Below are 10140 nucleotides of genomic sequence, written 5' to 3'. Positions count from 1 at the left end.
TTTTTGAAAAAAAATTCTTTGAGTCATTTTCCAATTACGCCTTTGATTTAATCACAGTAACATTTTTTAAAATACATATTTTTCATTCTTCTTTTTTTTTTTGAGTTTTTTAAATTATTATTATTATTATTATTAGATCATCTTTTTTTAATTATCTATTTTCTCTTCTTTGTTTAAAACGAATCTTTCCTTCATTTTAGGAGATTTTGTTTATTTTGTTATATTTTTCCTAGGTGAAAATTGACGAACTATCTACTGTGATCTGTATATATAAATCAAATATTAATATATTGGTAATATAGTAGAAATTTTAAATATATATCACATGTATCGTAATTTATTTTTAGTTTGATAGAATTTTTCATTTTTTTTGTTGGTCAATTTAATTAGAAGACTTAGAACTTATTGGATTTATTTAAGAGAAAAGTGTATAAAAAAATAACTCATTTTTATTTAAACTCTTTTGATAAAAGTGGTTTAAAATACGTTGCATACGCATCATAGAAAGACAACGTAACCATAACTATGGCTAAAGGTAACTTCACATGATTGTCATGAAAAATCAATAGAGTTAAGAAATTGAATTAGAGGTACAAAATATGAAGAAAAAAATCAATTAAAATTTTGATACATGATAAATTTAGGATGTGCATTTCACAAAAAAAAAAAAATAAATAAATTAGCTAAACTCAGGAATTCAAAACCAGCACCCAAGTATAGGCATCAGAAATCCAGATTCTTAAATTCTACATCCAAACATAGGCATTTATAATTCTTAGACATAAAATAATCCCACAGGCATTCAATTCCAAAGAATTTGATTTTGAACCTGCGCGCCAAATGCCCCTATAAGGGATGGACAAAGTCACCTTATCTAATTCAATTGCTTTTTTATCAATAAGCATACTAAAATAACAAATGACATTAATACCCTTATCAATTCATTTATCGCACGGTCATGCATTTCCACAATCACGCTTAATTAAGGGACCCATAGATATCTCTCCATAACAAGAGGGATAAATTCCATCTTGATTAATTGTTGTCCACTACATAATTCATGACATATTCGAGTATAATCTTTATAATTATTCGATTAAAGATAATGTTTGATTGCATCAAAATAGATTAGTTCTTATGTTTGACATTATTATAATATCAGGTCTAAGGATCAAAACAATCAATTGTTTATAACACATGTCCATGTAGTAGTCTAAAAAAGGATCGGTCCAATTCTTATTCTCTAATAAGAAAATATGATTATAATTTATGTCTCTACATATATAATCATCCCATGATTATCAATTATAACTCATACTAATCTTAATTTACTATTGTTCCCTTAATAATAATTGATTAGAGAAATTTTGGATATAATAACATATTTATGGATATCATTATACAATAACATGCAATTGAATAATAATGAAAATAATAACTTTTATTAAACAATAAACCAATTATCCATAAATTTGTTATAGATCACAATAGAAACCAACAATTAAGTTCGCATATTCTATTCTTCGTGATCTATTTTGTAATATCCAATTGTGGCTCCAAAATAGGTCAAACTTTCTATTATTAAGTTGCATCATTGGCTAGGAACATCATTGGCTAGGGAATGAAGTTCACCAAATCAAATGGTAGTGTTGCTTGTTGGCTCCTAACAGCTATGTAACTGATAGTAATTAATATTTCATACCTAGTCTATGAGGGAGGTGAACTAAAGAGATTTCTCATACCTAGTTTCGAATAATTCAATCATATAACTGTAAAGCTTGTAATTGGATTAGAAGTCAACGAGAGTTGGATAAAACATCATGTTAAATTTACATTAAGTACAAATATAACTTAGATCATGCTCATTCTCATAAAACACAACAAAACACTTCCATTATTACAAAGTTACAAACATGTCAAAGCCTAGGACATGGAACTCTTTGCCCATTATTTGTGTAATATTTTCCAATTTACATAAGGTTTTGATTCTAGCATTTTGCTTTCTAACTTAGGTATTTTAAGTTTTACTTATTATGGATCAAAGTTGGATAAATTTAAGAGATCAAAATTATAATGAATATTCTGAAGGTGTTGATAACTTTATTGGAGTTGTAACAAATTTTTAAACGAAAAAAGAAAAGCAAGATGTCCTTATTCAAACTGTGTAAACATTAATTGGAATAAATTAAATGTCATTAAACGCCATTTGTATAAATATGACATGTCCCCAACTTATAGCTTATGGATATTTCATGGAGATATTGTTGATCTTTCTCCATTTTTTAAATCTAATTCTAGGTTTCTAGAAGCAACCTTTTCAAATTCAGGGGAATGTATAGAAAAGGATGAAAATCTTAGAGAAAACATTAGAGTTGAAGATACTATGAATAATAAGATGCTAGAGATGATTCATGATTTACATTGGCCAAGTTTGAAGAAACTACAAGAGAATCAAACAAGCGAGATGAGTTAGATAGAATAAGTGGAATGTTTTCTAAAGTAGAAGAGGAGTTATATCCAGTATGTCTAAAGTTCACTCCATTTAATTTTTAGTGAAACTTATGCATATTAAGGTACTTAATAGTTGGAATGATAAGTGATTTGATATGTTGCTTGAATTATTAAACGATCTTGTCTAGATGGTGTAAAGTTGCATGTGTAACGCCCCAAAAATTAAGATAATTTTGGAGTTAATTATCTTAATTTTATTTAATTAGTTTTAATTTATTGGGCGTTATTTTGAATTCATTTAATGAGAATTATTTGATTTATGTGGGAATTGAAATTAATTAAATATTTGTTGGATGAATATTTAATTAATTAGAGGTTTTGGCATGTGGTGTTTGTTGAGTTTTTGATTGAATGGTAGGTTAAGAAGATTAAGTAAAGTTGTGGATTTTTAGTGTTGTTGAAGTTGAATTTAATTAAATAATTATGGATGTTATTTAATTAAACTGTGCTGAAAAATTTGTTGGAGATTTAATAATTATATGTATATGTGGAAGTATATATATAATTATTATGTTAAAGGAAAAGATAATTATATTTGTTGAAATATAATTATTTAAGGAAAAGATGATTATATTTGTTGAAATATAATTATTTAAGGAAAAGATAATTGTATTTTGGAGAAAGAATATTGAGTAAGGGAGAAAAAGTAAAATAATTATATTTTGGGAAAATATAATTATTTGTAAAAGGATAATTACTTTGGAGAAAGATAAATAATAATTAATTATTATGGAAGATAATTAATTATTTTTGGAGAAAGATAAATAATAATTAATTATTATGGAAGATAATTAATTATTCTGCAGAAACATAAATATTGATTCTGGAGTGAAGTTGTTATGGTTGGGTTTAGATAATTCAAATTGGAAGTGATAAGTGATTTATTGAAAAAAGATTTGATTGATTAAAAGAACGGAGGATTTAAGTTAATTTGAGATTTTGGAGGGAAAAGTTAGTTTTGGTGGAATTGGAATTAATTGAGTATATATATATGGATATATATATATATATATATATATATATATATATATATATTCAATTAATAATTTGGAAAAGTGTAGCTAATTATATTATGGAATATAATTATATTTGTTTGGAAAAGAAGATAATCCATAGGGAGAGATAGTTGATTTGATTGGACGAAAAAGATATATATTTATTTATAAGAGAGAATAATGGTTTAAATAAATATATGTTTATTGTAGATTTTGGTGAGAGAAAAATAATAATAATAAAGAAGTATTATTATTATTATTATTAATGGTTCTAATTGCCTAAGATTTTGTGCATTTAACGCATTTATTTAGGAAAGATAATGGAAATAAAGATATATGTATATTTGATATCATATCTATATATCCTAAAAGGAAAAGGAAATAATAATAATAAATATTATTGTTATTATTTGGGTCTATAAATAGCATTGGAATGCTTACTTTAGAAAGTAAAGAAAAAGAAAAAGAAAAAGATTCTTCATCTTCTTTTCTAACATAACCCTCTGTTGTCGACGCCTCATTAGTTGAAGTTAAGATTGGTCTCTTTGGAAGCTTGAGGATTTAAAGTGATGAATTTTTTTCAATCAAGAATAAGAGAATTTTCCAACCTCCATCTGAGTAACTTTGGTAAGCCAATGAAATTAAATTAATATTTTATTAATTTAATTTTGGATCTATTTGAGGTTTTTTTAAAGGTTCAATTGGCTAAGTTTTTAAGATTTAAATCTTGGATTTTTCCCAATCAAGGTTGAATTGGTTTCAACCCCTTTTGTTTGAGAAGTTAATTAATTTTGGAGAATTTTTGGATGTTAGCCAATTACTAATTTTATTAATTAAGATACTGAGATTTCCTTTTATGACTAGAATCAAGTTAATTGGAGATTTTTTACTGTCAGCTAAGGAGTACTTTGTTTGGCTAAAATCTCCAGGTAAGAGATTCTCCTACTAGACCTTCGAACTGAATTCAAGAGACCGCATGTAATTATGATTATGCATTGATGGTAGCTAAAATGCATAATTTGATGCTATTGATAATGACTTTCATTATACTGATATTATGTTGATGACTGATGTCATGTTATGACTGATAGTACGTTGTTGATGATTGTTGATGTTGATGCATGATATATTAATCACATGATTAAGGACGTTAAGATTAATATTCATGCCATGTTATGATGTTATGTTATGCTACATGCTATGGATAGGGTGTTCTGTTAACTTTGTTTATTAGAGTCGTACATGCATGGGTATCCTTCGGGATCACCACCTTTTTAAGACTGCATAGTCCGATGGGATCGCCAGTCTGGCATTGACATAAACATGATTCGAGTGATTCGACGGGATCACTCGCAGCCCGATTGTCTTAGTGTTTTCTTCGGGTACACTAAAGACCAGATTGTCCTAGGTGTTCCTTTGGGTTCACCGAAGACCAGATATGTTCTTACGGGATCACAGATTGCACGTGTTCGGAAACGTGCCAGTTCTTGGGTACCACTTTTCAGGACTCTAATGGGAAGTTAACAGACACCTAGCGGGACTAGTAGTAGGTCCCTTACTGAGTATACGTTTATACTCATTCTTTCTATGTTTAACATTTCAGGCGAAGGTAAAGGTAGAGGAAAGCTGGCGAGCGACAAAGAAGGATCCATGACATGCCATATGGGGACTCAGTTTTGCTTCCGCGTCTATGTTTCAGTGTTTCAGCATTCTGTTTTTAATGAAAATGTAGTTTTTCCCTCCTTTCAAAAAAGTGTCTCTTGTCATTGTTTCTTTTTAGTAATGACCTCGGCTTAGTATAAAGAGTTGGGTCGTTACAACATGCCTCTTACTATGAGGCTAAGAAAAGTCTACGTGACCTAAGAATGGGATATGCATCAATTCACATGTGTAAATTTGATTGCGATTTATCTTGGAAAGAATATGCATCATTTGACAATTATCCGCATTATAGAGACTCTAGATATAGGTTGAATGATAGAAAGGGGAAACAAATTCCATTAAAGGCAAGATTGCAAAGACTATTTCTTTCAAAACATATGGCTGAGGATCTGAGGTGGCACAATGATAAGAGGTATGAAACTGAAGGCATACTTCAACATCCTGCTGATGTTGAGGGTTTAAAACATTTTCAATGATCAGTATCCTTGTTTTGCTTCAAACGCTTGAAATGTCAGATTAGCACTTTCATCTGATGGTTTTGATCCATTAGGAAATATGAGCACTTCATACAACATGTGGCCAGTTATGATCATTCCGTACGACTTGCCCCCTTGGAAGTGTCACCCAAAAATTAAGGTAATTTTAAATTTAATTATCTTAATTTAATTTAATTATGTTAGAATTTTTTGGTGTTATTTGAGATATTTTTTTAGAATGGTTTGATTTGTGGAAAATTATAATTAATTAAATATTTAGATGAATATTTAATTAATTATTGAAATTGGAATTGTAGTGTTGTTAAAGATTCGTTATTGGTTGATTAAATTGGTGATATTTAGGGAATTATGGTTAATTATATATATGTGTATATATAATTAGTTAAATTGTGAAAAGGGTTACAAATATTTATAATATTATTGGTGATAATATAATTAATTAAAGAAAATATATTGATTTTAAGGAAAAGAGAAAGTTGGATAAGATGGGTATTAAATGGAGAGAGAGGTTTTGTTTAAGGTTTTGTTTGAAAAGGAAAAGGAAAATAATTAGGGGAAAAAATGAAGAAATAATAATAATATTCATTATTAATTAATATTATTATATTAAATAGAGTCTCGATATACATGCATCACTATTCACCATCTTCTCCCTTTCTCTTAAACCCTAGCTGTTGTTACCCTTTTTCCATCCATTGTCAGTCAGAGTCTGATCGTTGTCTCACCTCTCCATCCATCACCATCTCTGTTTTTCTTTATCGCCAACTTCCGTTGCGTCCAATCCTTATCGAGCTAATCTCCTTCATTCCCGTTCGAGTTCCTTCGCGCATTGCACTTGCAATCGTGCCAATCTCCCTCATCCCCGTTCATTCACCGGTTTTGTTGAAGCTTCCAACCGTTGTCAGTTGCTGGATTTTTGTGAGTTGGGGTTGTTGGGTTTTATTGTGGTGTTTCCTTAATTACCCTTGAAGTTCAAATAATGTTAATTATTGGATTTTTGGTGTTTTCTCTAAAGGGCTAAATTGGAGACTAATGAAACAATCATTCGAACATTAAATCTGTTGTCAAAGGTTCATTTTGGACTCTAAATAAATTATAGTTGGATCTAAATTGGAGCACAAGTAATATTAGTTTTGCAAAATGTTGGATGTAGTCGTTGGGAAATTTATTAAGTTATTAAACTATTTTTCCATTTATGTTTAGGTTTGGTTATTTGGATTTTGGGCTATCAAGCTAATCTCTCAAGTAAGAGATCTACTACTTGACTTCAAGAATAGAATTAAGAGCTTACATGTATTTATCGTTATGCATTGATGTAGCTAAGATGCATAATGTGTTGATGACTGAATGATATGGATGATTGATATGTTATGATGCATGATATATTAATCACATGATAAGGATATTATGATCGATATTCATGCCATGTTATAATATTATGATATGTTGCACTGTTGTGGACAATAAATGATTTTTCAGCATATGGTGACTTATCAGGTTGGAGGAAAAGAGGTACGTGTAGTAGTACTCCTTGAATGCCAACATTGATCGAATGTCTCTAAATAGGTGAAAAGGGAGATAATGGATAGACTTTTGGTAAGCTATTCAAGTTTAGTTTTCAACAAATAAAATATTTGTTTTAAACCAAGTGTAAACTAACTTGTTTTATTTCTTGTTAGAATTACTTCATTCTAGACATTGATGAACTCTTGATACAAGATTATCTTAATAGCGAGATGAGTGTGTTGTATAGAATTTCAGGGTTCACTACACAAAACCTACAAGAAGTATGACTGTCTATCTGAAGCACGTAAACATTGCTACAAAACGAGTGGCACGAGATCTAGATTGGACTCATTTATGTGATCGATGGGAACAAGAGGACTTTATGAGTAGATCTGAAGCAAATACTAACGCACGATTTAAACTTCCATTCACTCACAGAGATGACACTGCAACATTTTTACGCCATAAGCAAAAAAAAGTATGTCACTCATTTTTGTGTCGTGCTCTAAATACTTTTCAATCTTATAACTTTGGTTGTACCATGCAGAAAGAAGAGGGTAAAGAAGTAAATGAGATTGTATTATTCTAGCTGACATATTGCAATGAGAAGAACAGGTGGGTGAATGAGGCTAAAACAAAATATGTAAGAAAAATTGTATGTTTATTATTGTTACTTTTGTTAGTCTACAACATATTAATAAATTTGCGCAATTATGCTATAGGATGAAATGATGACATTAAAAATAGCTACATCACAGAGGAAGTGAACCTCTTATAGAAAGAAAAATATGTGAACGAGTATTGTGTAAGTGGTCGGGACATGTGAAAGGACAAAGTTGGAGCCCAAGACTCAAGAATGCTAGAAATGAAGCAATTCAATTAAGCAATTCAACAAAGCACCAAAGAAATAAATACACAAATTGCACATTTGCAAAGTATAGTTAAATCGCAACAAGCTACAATTGAAGCGATTTTAATAAGGTTGACATGTCAAGAAGCTATATCTAACATTGAATGGAGTTCAGAACAATCTAATGACAGTGAGTAATTTTTACAACTCAAGTAGGTAATATGCTTAAAACTCTATTTTCATATAAAGCGTTGGATTAGACTTAGTTTATATAAATAATGGTACATGTAAATTGCTATGACTATTCTGCAGCTATGGTAGTCATAGATTTGTATGGAATATGAGTATGTTGATCTTGGTTGAATTTGAATTTGAAGCATGTTATCAGTGGTTATTGTTACACAATATGAATTTGTGATCTTGGTTGATGAATTTGGTTATGTTTTGTTAGAGGTTGGGTGCTTTTATTGACTAGTCTTTAGATGAGTTTGGTTATGTTTTTTTTAGTTCAAACTTTGAAGCATGCCCCACCCCCACCCTTCTTTTTTCCTAATTGTGGTTGTGGAACCTTGAATTTGAATTTCAAGCATGTCCTTGTTGTTCATTGTTATACAATATATATGAGTTGGGTGATATTGGTTGATGAGTTTGATTATGTTTCGTTAACGGGTTAGGTGCTTTTCTAGACTAGTTTTTGGATGAGATTGGTTATATTTTGTTTGAGTTCAGACTTTGACACATGCCCCCCTCCCTCTTTCTTCCTAATTGCGTGGTTGTCCAACCTTGAATTCGAATCTGAAGCATGTTTTTCGATGTTCATTGTTACACAATATGAGTTGGGTTATCTTGGTTAATGAGTTTGGTTACGTTTTGCTGGAGGTTGGGTGCTTTTCTTGACTAACTTTTCTTACATATTTCACTTTTTTATTTATCAGATTTGATGCACAAATGGTCTTCTATACGTGATGTAAAGTTCAATTTTGATGGAAATCGAAGTGGTATTGGTTGGTACCTTATTTTGTGTGAAAACTTTATTTCTTTCCACCAACACCTTTTGTAGGAATTGTGTTATGCAAACTACTTTTGTGGGAATACTAGTTATGCAAACTACTTTTGTAGGATTTTTTATTATGCAAACTAGTGATACCTAGTGTTGTTGGAATTAATTTTGTACATCATTTACTTGATGTAACTTGATAGTTATAACTTACGTTGATATTACTCAAACTCTTTTTGTATCTATTGGAGTTTGTTTAATGATAGTGTTGGAATTGTAATTCTCCATTTTTGTTCATAAAAGTGTTATATTTGAGTCACCTATATTTTTTTGAACGAATTCATAGTGATATATGTGGATCTATTAATCAACCAAGTGAAAAATTTAGGTACGTCATGATTTTAATTGATAAAAAAAATAGTTTGACTAGTTTTTTCAACGTTAGAATTGATTAAACAATTATAAATCATAATTATTTCTATTAGTCAACAAAAGTTAATATTGAAATGTTGGGAGTAAAAATGTAAAAGAAACTTGAAAATAAAACAAAAATACAAACTAAGCCATAAACACAAGGATAATTTAAAGGGGTCTTTTAAAAAATATAACAAAGCTACAAAATATTTATACTGTATAGAACAATTCTAAAAAAGCAAGAAGCCCACAGATCCATAATGGAAAATACAAAAAATGTCCCGTCAACAACGCTGTAATATATTTGGTACACGATCTTTCATATTTGACTATTATTTGATACACGATTGTTTAGATTTGGATAGTCAAATCTAAACGATTTATTTCTTAAATTTTTTGTACGTGATCGTTTAGATTTGATCAACCAAATCTATACGATTTATTTTTTAAATTCTCTGCACGATGTACACGATCGTTTAGATTGACTAAACGATTTTTTTGTAAGATTCTTTAGGTATAAGATCGTTTAGATTTGTCTACACGATCGTTAATTTTTTTTATACAATCGTTTAGATTTGGCTACCCCAATCTAAACGATTTTTTTTAAGGATTTTTTGTACATGATCGTTTAGATTTGACTACTTTTTATACACAATCGTTTAGATTTGACTATCCAAATCTAAACGAAGTTTTTTTACAGTTTTTTAT

The sequence above is a fragment of the Cucumis melo genome, chromosome 10 (genome assembly GCF_025177605.1).
Source record: "Cucumis melo cultivar AY chromosome 10, USDA_Cmelo_AY_1.0, whole genome shotgun sequence".
NCBI classification, from domain to species: domain Eukaryota; kingdom Viridiplantae; phylum Streptophyta; class Magnoliopsida; order Cucurbitales; family Cucurbitaceae; genus Cucumis; species Cucumis melo.
The sequence above is the reverse complement of the archived record's forward strand: the minus strand, read 5'-3'. Positions refer to the sequence as shown.